Raw genomic sequence first — 13,011 nt, 5'->3', positions numbered from 1 at the left:
TCTTCTCTTTTTAAACAATATTCGATAAATGAAGAGTGACTTAGTTATTGTTAGCGCACTTGCAAGAATTACTGCGTGTCAAATATATAAACAACTTAATCTCTGAACTTTAATGAGAAATAGATCATATCTGAACTTACATTTAAACATATATCACGCCTAAATATTTAGGCGTGACATGGCATTTGTCGCTGACAAATTCGAAATAGTAATAGTAAAAAATAATGGTTGTTGAATTTTTATCTTTTAAAAAACCAAGTAACCACAAGAACGTCAGAATGAATGAAAAACGTTCTAAAAAGAGCAGCGGAAATTTTTAATTTTTCAAATTATCAGCGATAAATAGGTTTTAATATTTTTTTTTTTTTTTTTTTTACAATTAGAGAGTATAGACCTTTCCTTTTCTTATTGGGTAATTCTTAAAACCACACTTATAGTCTTTAAAAACATAATCACACTAAAAAACGAACGCATTATTAAGATTTGTTGAAATTTATATCGTAATGTTTAGTTTAATTATGAATATATGTGACCGTGCCCGAAAAAAAGGATCTTATAGCTAAAATTGAGTTTTTGAAAAAAAAACAAAAAAAAACACGCCAATACATTTCTCAGTGTTACATAACGTATACTTGCAGAAATTGAGTTTAAAACTTTGATCATGAAAGCATATATTTAATTGTACATCTTACTCAATGTGGAAGTATCGGTTACCGTTAGCATCGGTTACTTTTGATTTGTACAATACCAATTTTAGGATGAACTATTATCTGGTAAATTAAGTACATATGATAAACTTATTTTAAAAATAAGCATCATACATTATCTCCTTCATTTTAAAAGATATAAAAATGGAAAAACTTTACTTTAAGTGAGTATTTGAAAATATATTGAATCCATCAAAATCTTAAGTTGATTTTTTTTAGTCATAAGGTTCCTTTCTTCGGGCATGATCATATTAAGTCCTCGAATTAAATAAAGCTACCTTTTCCAAAAAATGACAGCTTTTGTATCAATCCTTCGATAAGGATCTTGAGATACCAATTGTTGTAAATAAACTACTTGATCGAGGATAACTTGACTACAAATATAATTATTACAATACCTATGCGTGATCTTGAAAAATAGAATACACAATACGAAATAAAAAAAATCTTTGATTTTTCTGACATTATCAAAAAGATTATCGGTTGGTACATTAGTAAGCCTTAATTTGAACGCCCCATCAGTTTTTTATATATTTTTTTATGTTATTATTTTTATATTATTATTTCTAACAGTTTCACCGGTGAATAAAATATATATATATGTATATATTTTTTAATCGAAAGATTAAAAGTTGCGCAACAATCATCTAAACCGTCATAGGTCCCTTAAGATTTTAACCCTAAAATTGCTCAACAACTGGTTTATATTTAAATCATTAAATATAATTAATTAATCATTAAATATAAGACAGGGCGGTAATAATAAAAAACGCGTAATTTAAACAACTATATAGATAAGAAGGTAGATGCCGATTGAGGAGGTTTTAATTTGTTTTATCTTTTGAAAGGTAAAACTTAAGAAATGAATGTTAAAATAAATGATTTCTACCACGTAAAAATTGTGACGTAAATTGTGACGTAAATGTTAAAAGTTATTGGAACGTTTAAAAAATATCAAAGGAAAATGAGTAGCAATTGATGTACAGGTTTGAAAATATTTTTATTTGTTTGATATATCGGATAAATAAGTTTACAACATTGAAAACTTTATGATAACTTGGTAGCATGTCTATTAGCTTGGTAACAGCGATTGCCACTAAAAGTAAAATGAAAATATCTTCTGTATAATTTTTCTATATCACTTATACATGTGTTTAAGTATTTGAAGTTGGTTTTTGTAAGACGACAACTTTTCAAAGGAACATTGTTGAAATGCTCCTTTCAGAGAAGGCATTCCATGATATCAATTGACAAAGATAAGTTACTTAAAAGATAATAGACGTGTTGATTAGGGTAATTTTTCAGTGTTTAGTCACCTTTTCAAAATAGCGAAAGATAAGTTGTTGATATCCGGGATGTTGTTTCATGATGATAGCCTGTAAAGCTCATAGAGGCAACATTGTCAATTAGATGGCTAAAACCTTGTAGCGATGTTAAAACCTATGCGACGATGCGACTATAATCACAAAAACCTGCTTAGTGAACTTATCTTGACGCTAATAGCTTTAATTTGTGTCAACTTTGAAACAATAATCACTAAAGTGATTCCAAAAGGACCATTGTTACAAATGACGTAAATTTTTAAATCACTAGAAGATTCAAAGATAAAATGCCGAATTGATTTACGTCATCTAATTCTGAAAAGAGCGAACAGGTGCAAAAATATTTTTTTCAAAAATGAAAAACAAAAAAAGAAAAGAATGTGGAACCGACATTATCATAAAAAGATAATTTTAATAAACTTTAAATATTTTAAAATATTAGAAAATTTGATAAATATCTAAATTCAGCAGCGGAGATTAAAAAATGGGGGCCTAACTCTGAGATGGAGTGTAAGTTACAAAACCAACGAGGAGTTTTTACACTCCATCTTTGTTATTTAGTCTTCTTACGTTTATCTCTATATCACAACGGTATCTTACGTTTATCTTTTTATCACAACGGTATTCGCTAAATTTGATCTAGATATAGATATAATCTTAAAAATATTTGTCTAAACAACGGAATGAAAAATAATGACAAAACAAAAATTAATGGAACAAATTTATATTTGCTTTATATGCAGACTGAAATTTTTAGTTCATGGCCTATTGAATATACAGTCTGATGGGACATTCGTAGTCTGCCGTTACATTTTGTCATTTCTCTATTTACCGTTTCTCATTTTAATTTCCCTAATAGACTAAGCTTACTATATGAAACTTCGTATATGATATTAGGAATTAAAATATAATTAACGCATTATAACAATATATATAAGATTACTTTGCTATTTTTTAGCGATTACTTAAATTATTTCCAACCTCTTTAAAATAATAAAAGAAGAACGAAGATTTTTTTAAAAATCTTATTTACAATTTTTATTGTATAATCAAAATAAATAAATTTTTAAAAATCTTTTGTTATATTTCTCTGAAACTAAACCTTTTAACGATCTCAAAATTTGATTCATCACTAAAAATGACCTTGGGCCATCTTCTTCTGACTAGTGAAGTCTTTCCTTACACCAATTACATCTTTCAATCCTATCTGTCACCCTTAAAAGCGCGTTTCTGGCAGCAACATAACAGTCAATACCTTTTTTTATTAAGACACCTTCTAACTGTGCTGTAACTAATACTAACGTAACCAGCCCTATTGCTAAACTCTGCTGAAAGTTTCTCGGTAACTAATTTTAGGATCTTCCTTTACCTTCGATTTGACGTTTTGATGACCTGCCAACTTTTGGTAATTCTTTTACGTCATTTGAAAGCTTGTAGTTGTTTAGTGTTGTTTAGACACAGCATAGCGAAACACAATATATTCTTGCTACTTCTCGTTGACTTTTTGTATTATCTTTGAATGGATATATTTTGGATTGGCTATTTACCATTTTACTTCTTTTGGAACTGATTTTCTTCCCATTTTTTTGCTTCTGGTATGCCAAGAATTTACCAACTGAAATATCTCTTGAAATACTCACCCCTCTCCGTTAAAAACATTTGGGATGAAGTTATGTCTCAAAGAAAACCTTTGTAAAAAATTATCATATTTTGTAGATTTTAAATAATGAAATTTTCATATAAGTTCATGAAAAAGTAAGAAAATGTTGTAAAACAATGAGAAGAAGAATAGAAAAATAAAACATATTGGTAAAAAGACCTCAAAAACTTTGTTAAATCTAGGACCATAAAATAGCAAGGATGAAGTGCAAAGTCCTGGTTTCTGAACTTCAAAACTGAAGGTTTCATTCAAACTATGTATTTATTAAAACTTTAGAAAGTAAAAAAAAAGTTAGAGGAGAATACAGTTACAGTTTTGATAACTTTACCACAAAATGGGATGTACCTAAAAAATGGTCAAAAAGAGTACAATTTTTTTTTACAATTTTAGCGCATCATTCAGAAAAGAAATGTGGTAGGAGTTAAACATCACATTAATCACCAGATTATTTTTTGTTACAAAACATATCTGTTTAACAACTTCAGTTTTGAGGTACGGCAAATTAAGGTTATGGGAGAAATCTTTGTAGCTTTTTAGCTTCACGTAAATTTTCAAAATTGTTCAATGGATTGAAGAATTCATTTCAAATTGCCTATGACTTTACTGTTGTAGTCAATGATGCAGTTCTTTAAGTTTATTGCGTATTGAGGATAGTCTAGTGAGCACTTATAGTTTTGCCAATGTTGTTGAAGAGCTTCTGTGGCTTGTTCACTAAACATTCCGAGTGAGCAATTTTTTTTCTTGATGAACTAGCTGACATGGAAAGAATGCACTTTTGGTGTTACAGGTAAGTCAAGACTTAGATAACTGTCTTTGAACAGCTGAATTTTAACCTATGCTGCTCATCTAGATGGTTTCCAAAGCATGCTTCAACAACAAAGTTGAACTTTTTCAATAAATCAATCCAATGGCACTGACAGCTGCAGATTTCTCTGCTTATTTAATTGTGAAGTCTGAGTATTTCAAAATATTTGGGCATTCTGGTCCAGCAAAGTGCTCACCGTGGTACGGCTGCATGTGAATGTGCAAGTCTGAAAGACACTGAGTAACTGCAGGCCAGCAAATTTGAAGATGTTTCACAATATGATTCATAACTCCAAGCAAAAGATGAAGCTCCATAGGTGAAATTAAATCCAAAACTAGACAATCATCGGGTAACATAATGAGCAGCTGATTGACTGCATTATCAAAGTCTTTGGTTCGTTTTTTATCTGCTCCAGCATTGAAAAATGCCTCATAGATTGTCTGTAATGATTCAAAGGTTTTAGGTAAACCACAGAGGTGGAGGTGTTTTGAGTTCGAATTGTACAAAGTGCACAGGTGGCCGCAAGAGTGAGATTGCAATCCACATATGATGTCAGCAAGCTTAAGATCACATGACAAAACAAACTAAACAGTGGTTGCTTGGATCAAATCTAGAATAAGCTTGACATTTTCATATGTTTCTGAAAGATCTTCACTGACAGCAATTATAAGCTGTTGTTTGACTCCTGTGTCTTTTGAGCTTTTGCAAGTCAGAAGCCATTTGAGTGGTTGGAAAGCCTCAACACTGCCTGATTGAATGTCAATGACACCAAGACACACGTTCAAAAAAACTCCACCTCCATTGATTCCAACTTTTACAAAGAAGTCTTCAGTTATCCCTCTATTTTTCATCAATTTTAAAACCAAATCTTTCATGCTGTTGCAGTGAACCACAATTCTACTGTATGAGTCAGGACAACTGGAAAGTGCAACTTTACTAAAAGAAAGTCTTCAGATAGTTGCTGGCTAAGAATGTTAAATTTGGTTTTAAAGTTCTCTTCGACAATCCTGTGAGGTGAGACTTTGTTCAAGGTGGTTGCTAGTTTTTTCACTCAAGTATTTGAAAGACCAGTGTTGAGTTGCACATGAACCAAGTCTGAAGCTTTGAAGCAAGAGAAGGACTTTGATATTCAAAGTGACTTTGATGCCCCTGCAATGTTAGAAAAGGAATGTTTGAATTTCAGAGAAAAATTCTTTTTCATCAAAATTATTAAATACATCGTAAATGAACATATTCAAATCTAACTCTTTAAACCAATAAACTTCCCATATTGTGCAAAGGAAATAGTTTATGGAAAAATATTAATAATGTAAATATCAAAAAGAGAATCTATGATAAATTACTCATCATCAATTATATTTGTCAAAATCTGTTTTCATTGTTTCAATAATCAAAATTTCATTAACATTTTGGATCTAATAATTGCATATTGTGCGCTTTAAATTAAAACTTGCTTTGCTTTCTTTCTAATTGCTTTCTAATTATTATATTAATAATAAATAGTTAATTATTATATTAATAATTAATAATTAATTATTAATAATTGTGTTTGAAAATTTTTAGAATATAAATGTTAATACCAGGCAAAAATTGGTGGCTTTCTGCCATGAGCTTGCTGTTAGTATATATATATATATATACACACTACCGTGCAAAAGTCTCCGCTCATGTGTAATATTTGCAAGGAACAGTAAATGCAATACATTTTAGGATGATTTTAAATATATAAAAAGAAAAAAATGTTAATATAAAAAGTTGATGAGGCCAAATCATAATTTTGCATACTTTTTCCTTTTCTTTTTGTTTCAAATAATTTTGTTTACCTTTGTTTTGTTGAGTTCTGCTGCTAAAAACATGGCAGAAATTTTTCTATATGAATAACCTTTTTCACGTAAAATACATATAAAGTTCTTCAGTATTCTTTATTAAATTTAAAACTGCACAAAAGTTTTAACCAAAATATTTTTTGTAAGCTTAGGTTTGACAGTAGCATGATACTTTCCGGCATGGTAAGGATGTTTTCAGTAATTTTAATTGGTTGCTTTTAATAGACTTATGTTTATATTTATACTTGAAAATGGCATTAGTGTGCGCATTTAATGTCTTGAATTTAATAAAGAATTTGAGAAATGGTGAAAGTAAAGAAAGAATATTGTGAAGAACTTCGTGGCAAAATATGTATTTTACGTGAAGAAGGTTATTCATATAGAAAAATTGCTTCCAGGTTAAAAATATCCGAATCAGGTGTGAGATATGCTCTACAACGATTGCATGATATTGGTTCCAACAGTGACAGATCACGTTCTGGAAGACCAAGAGTTACATCACGGCAAGAAGATACGTTTATTGTTGTGTCCAGCAAAAGAAATAGAAAAATTCCAGCCACAATTTTAACAGCAGAACTCAACAAAACAAGGGTAAAGCCAGTATCAACTGATACTGTAAAAAGAAGACTAAGATCAGTCAACTTAATTGGACGCATTGCTGCACGTAAACCTTTGTTGAGGGCAGTAAATAAGAAGAAAAGATTGGAATGGGCAAAAATGCATAAAAATTGGGGATTAGAAGATTGGAAGAAAGTTCTATGGACAGACGAGAGTAGGTTCGAACTTTTTGGTACCCGACGTCGCGTGCATGTTAGGCGTTTACCTAATGAAAGAGTGCTTCCTCAATGTATACAAAGTACTGTAAAACATGGAGGTGGTAATATTATGTTTTGGGGATGTTTTGGCAATGGGTTAACTGGAGATTTAGTTAAAATCACATCTACCATGGATAAACACATGTACCATAATATTTTGGTTAAGCACGCGATTCCATCTGGTATTCGTATAATTGGGAAAGGATTCATCATGCAGCAGGACAACGATCCAAAACATGCATCTGGATTATGCAAAAATTATTTGAAACTAAAAGAAAGGGGAAAAGTTTGCAAAATTATGACTTGGCCTCCTCAATCACCAGATCTATCACCCATCGAAAAGTTGTGGGATGAACTGGATCGGAAGATCAGAGAAGCAGGTGAAACATCTTTTATTAATCAGTAAATGCTATGGGAACGTTTGCAAAAAGCTTGGAATGAGATAACAGCGGAAACCATGAATAAATTATTAGCCCGAATGCCAAGATTATGTGCTGCTGTTATACGCTCCAAGGGGTCTCATATTGATGAAAATAAAATTTAACATTTACAACTTTGTATATTAACATTTTCTTGATTTTATATATTTAAAATCATCCTAAAATGTATTGTATTTACTGTCTAATTCATTGTTTAATAAACAATTAAAAATAAACGCAATTTTCTTGCAAACTTTTGTTACTTTATTGAAATATTACAAATGAGCGGAGACTTTTGCACGGTAGTGTATATATATATATATATATATATATATATATATATATATATATATATATATATATATACTAATTGTATTTATACTAACATACCTTGTTTTGTTAAAAAACTTAACTTTGAAAAGTAGCAGCCAATGCTTCGTTGTACAGAGATTAAAAGGTGGAATTCTGGTATTTTGGGGGTAGTTTAAATGAATGGATTAGGTTTGTGAGTTTTCTATACAGGTCAAATCAACCAACAAACCTACAAGGAGAATTCTTAAATAGAAAGTTTCCAAATAAAAAAGGAAAAATAAAACTTTAAAAATATATAACATGTTGAATGCAACTTGTAAACTTTGTTCTGATTTAGTAGTATTCATGATGGCAATGCAGTAGCGTCCAAAAGTAATTGGACAAACACCTTTTTTGTTATATTTTCTCATTAAGTAAAGATTTTTAAATAAAATTTTGCATAAGCATGTCAAATTATACTACAATTATGAAAAACAAAACAAAAATTCCCTTTTAGGAGTAATTACTCAAAATTTTGCTAAAAGAATGGAAATGATTGGCTCAAAAGTAATTGGATAAACTCTAACAATGTTGATATAACTTAGACTATTTTAACTTCTTTTTCTGAAGGCAGATTTTTATAAAAACATTCAATGATCAATAATTTGTAATGGGACATAATAAATATTTAAGCGAGGCAGTGAAAAAGTTGATTGTACAAGCATTTAATAACGGTAAGACTGTGCGACAAATTTCAATAGATATGAATATTCCACGATCAACAGTTGGTTATACATTAAAAGTTTTTCAACAACGGAGTCACTTCCAAGTATCAACAAAGTCAGGACGCCCGAAATCAACAACTTTTCGCCAAGATAATGTTGTAGTAAGATCGTCAAAGGCAGATCCGCGCAAGAGTGCTAAAGAAATTCATAGAGAATTTACACAGTCCCATCAAATTTCTTGCTCTTATGCAACAGTAAAGCGTCGCTTAAGACAAAACAACCTTTTTGGCCGTCGTCCTGTTAAAAAACCTTTTATTTCTGCAAAAAATCGTAGAGCACGGTTAAAATTCGCTAAAGAACATCTAAGTTGGACAGCAAACCGATGGTCAAAAATACTATGGAGTGATGAGTCAAAGTTTAATATGTTTGGTTCTGATGGTATTAAATATGTTCGACGTCCAATAGGTCTTCGAAATGATGTTAAGTACCAAGTTCCTACAGTAAAGCATGGTGGTGGTTCAATTATGGTTTGGTCATGCTTTAGCCGTGATGGAGTAGGTCCAATCTATCGAGTTCAAGGCATTATGGACCAAAACATGTATAAAGGAATAATCAAAGATATAATGCTGCCACATGCAAATAACAAAATGTTGCATGGTTGGACTTTCCAACATGCCAATGATCCAAAACACACTTCCAAGCTTGTCATGGATTTTTTAGCTCAAAAGAAAGTTCGTATCTTGGAATGGCCGTCACAATCTCCGGACCTGAACCCATTCGAACATCTTTGGGAACATATTGAGAGAAATTAGTGTTCGAAAACCATCAAATCAGCATGATTTGTTTGAGTTGATTAAACGCACTTGGGAGGAAATACCAATTGATGTTTTAATTAATTTGGTTGATTCAATGCCACGTAGATGTAATGCTGTCGTTGCGGCAAAAGGTTTTCCAACGAAGCACTAGGATTATGCTCAGATTATATACATTATGTAACAAAATATAACACTATGTAATATTATATATATTATTATACAGAAATCTTCATAAAAAATGCTGAAAATTTATCCTTTGTTGAGAAAGTTTTATTTTTAAACGACATATATAGTTTGTCCAATTACTTTTGAGCCAGTCATTTCCATTCTTTTAGCAAAATTTTAAGTAATTACTCCCAAAAGGGAATTTTTGTTTTCTTTTTCATAATTGTAGTATAATTTGACATGCTTATGCAAAATTTCATTTAAAAATCTTGACTCGATGAGAAAATATAACCAAAAAGGTGTTTGTCCAATTACTTTTGGACGCTACTGTATATCCCATATTACATCGGGTCTGTGAAAATGACTGCCGCAAAGTGATTGCAAAATGACTGCAACTAAAATGACTGCCAAAAACTACGGAAAATATCTTGTGGCCTTCACTGTTTACCTTCCTGCTTTTGTTTCAATCCAAAGGGATAAAAGCGACAGCGGTAATCAGAGACATAGGAATCAGGAAAGGCGGGGAATGGAGAAGTACCAATTTAATCCTGTACCTTAACGGACCTCATCATCTCGCCTAAGCCCGTTAACCTAAGTGACAAGCTGGGTTGATACAGAGTTAAAAAATTAGAATACCGGGAGATTTCTATAGGGGCGAGGGGGGGGGGGCATTGGTACGTTTTAACAAGAAATTAAAAAACAAAAAGACTTTCAGAAAAAATCTGAAGTAAATAATTTTCGTTATTTTTTAAATGTATCAGCAACATTTTAATATAATTTATGTTCAGAAATATTAATGGTTAAGTATAATATTTTTGAATTTTCTAAACATAATTTTTTGTACCAATGCTCCCTTACATGGGGAGCATTGGTACACAACGTGTTTACACTATTACAGTAAGAAATTTCATCAAAAAAAAAAGTGCAACTTGAATGAAAAATAAAACAAATTTTAAAACCAGCAAGATATATTTATAACATATCAAGAAATATATAGATAACACTTGTCAACAAAAAAATACTTTTTGAATGCACCATAAATCTAAATAGCTTTTTCTAAACCAGTTTTTTGCGCTGATTTCAAATCTGTTTTCAGTTTTCTTCCAGCACGTCTAGTTCTTGAGATATTTGGAATTTTAATTTTCGGACATTCTGTACTTTATCCCAATACATAAACATTGAAATACATTCAATATTTCAAGCACCACTTATGTTTCTATACAAATAAGTCAAAGTCTCTGTGACTAGGTTTATTCGTAAACATTTATACACATTTAATAGTTTAAAGGCTGTTGACTAAAGCATGTAAATCACTTAAAATCTCTGTGAATATGACTTCCTTTTGTAGACTTTTTCTGGTTCATCACAATAAAGCATCCAACAGTAGTCAGCTAACATGCTTTCATTCCAGAATCCTTGGTGACGCTTTTCCATCACTTGAATATCTTGGTGGAATCATTCACCTTGTTCATCACTCACAGAGCCCAAATTTTCAGGAAAAAATGCCAAATGAGAATACAGAAAATGCATTTTCAATGACATACGACAGCCCACATTTTGGAACGAATCGAGTAGCTTTTGAATACAATTTTCATATTCACACGATTTGTGATACCCCAAGAAGTTCTTACAAACCCATAAAAACGCTTTCCACGCTTCTTTTTTGTCGGAAGTAAGTGACTCTTCAAATCCATGGTCTTTCAAAACCTCTCGAATTTGGGGTCCGTCAAAAACGCCGTCTTTGAGTTTCGTTGCACTAATTTTGGGAAATTTTTCAACCAAGTATTGAAAACCCGCTGATTTAGTTTTACCTAATGCTTTTACAAAGCTTTTCATCAAACCAAGCTTGATGTGAAGCGGTGGCAAAAATATTTTGTCTAGATCAACCAACGGAATATGGTGAACGCTGCTTACACCGGGTTCGTATTCAGTTCTCAACATCCAATCACGTTTTACGTAATGTTCGTTCACAGCATGACTATCCCATAAACAAAGAAAGCAGCAGAACTTGGTAAACCCTGTTTGCATACCCATTAACATACCAATTACTTTCAAATCACCACAAATGTTCCACTGGTGAGTTTTGTAATCAATAGCGTCTAGTAATATTTTCATATTTTCGTGAGTTTCATTCAAGTGTACGGAATGAGCGATTGGAATACATGGCTTCTGATTGCCAATATGCAACAACACGGCCTTCAAACTCCTCTTGGATGAATCAATGAAGAGGCACCAATCACGAGGCGAATGCACTTGGGATAAATTTTTGAAAAGACCATTGACATTATTGCAGTAGCACAAGGGTCCATCAATGGTGAAAAACCAAGATAAATCGTTGTTGCGCTTTCGAAAGTGGGATACTTTGACACCAACTGCTAACAGATTCTTTTCTTTCAGTCTTGACGCTAAAAGTTCAGCTTTTTCCTTGGAAAGATACAAGTCTCTAACCAAATCATTCAGTTCACCTTGTGTGAAAACTTTGGGCTCTTCGCCATCAATATCTGGATCAAAGTCAACATCAGCCGCATCTTGACGTTCAACATCAACAACATATTCGTCTTCAACAGAGTCTAATCCATCAGCTGGTGGTACTGGAACGAGCAGGGTGTTGTCATGAGGAAGAGGCCTCATGGCCGAATCCAAATTCGGGTACACAATTTGGTGCTTATTTTTCGACGAAAATCCAGCAGTATTAATAGTGCAAAAATAGCAGTCATTGAAATGATCTTTTGGTTCCCTCCAAATCATCGGTAGAGCAAATTGAAAAGAAGACCTTCGTTTGTTGATCCAACCTCGTAATAAGCTGCAACAACTATAACAAGCCACATGTGGTGCCCAAGTTTTATCTTGATCTCCCAAAGGACAACCGAAATACAGCTTGTAAATTTTCGAGATTTCTGGAGTGATTTTCTTTCGCTGCCCTGACAATGTAAATTGCCCACAAATGCAGCAAAAGGCGTCTGGCGAATTTTCGCAATTTCTAGGCATTATATAAGTTAATTTTATTGAAATAATTTCCCTGAAAATAAAGAAACATTAGTATATTTCACACTTAAACTAGATATTAGTGCAAAAAACACACATACATTATCTAAAGATTCAGACGTGCTGGAGAAAAACTAATCACAGATTTGGAATCAGTGTAAAAAACTACATCTACTAAGCCTAAAATTAAAGCTTGTGCAAATTCATTGTTGACCAGTGTAATTTATTTAAATAACTAGTATTTAAACAATTATATTTAAATTGCATATGTGCATAGTGTATGAAAGCATTAGCAAAGCATTTGAGAATAAGAACCACATTGTAAAAAATATATTTTATTACACTGTAGCAAGTTATATATGCAATCTACAGAACAGATATTAAAAATTATGTACCAATGCTTCCCGATTTCAATGTACCAATCCTCACCCTTTACGAGTGAGTGCTTCAAAGTAAAAACTTTTTTATGTACTAAA

This window comes from Hydra viridissima, unplaced genomic scaffold, assembly GCF_058129835.1.
Source record: "Hydra viridissima isolate aposymbiotic clone 2 unplaced genomic scaffold, HvirCarnegie_v1 scaffold_9, whole genome shotgun sequence".
NCBI lineage: Eukaryota > Metazoa > Cnidaria > Hydrozoa > Anthoathecata > Hydridae > Hydra > Hydra viridissima.
Note: the sequence above shows the minus strand (reverse complement) of the source record.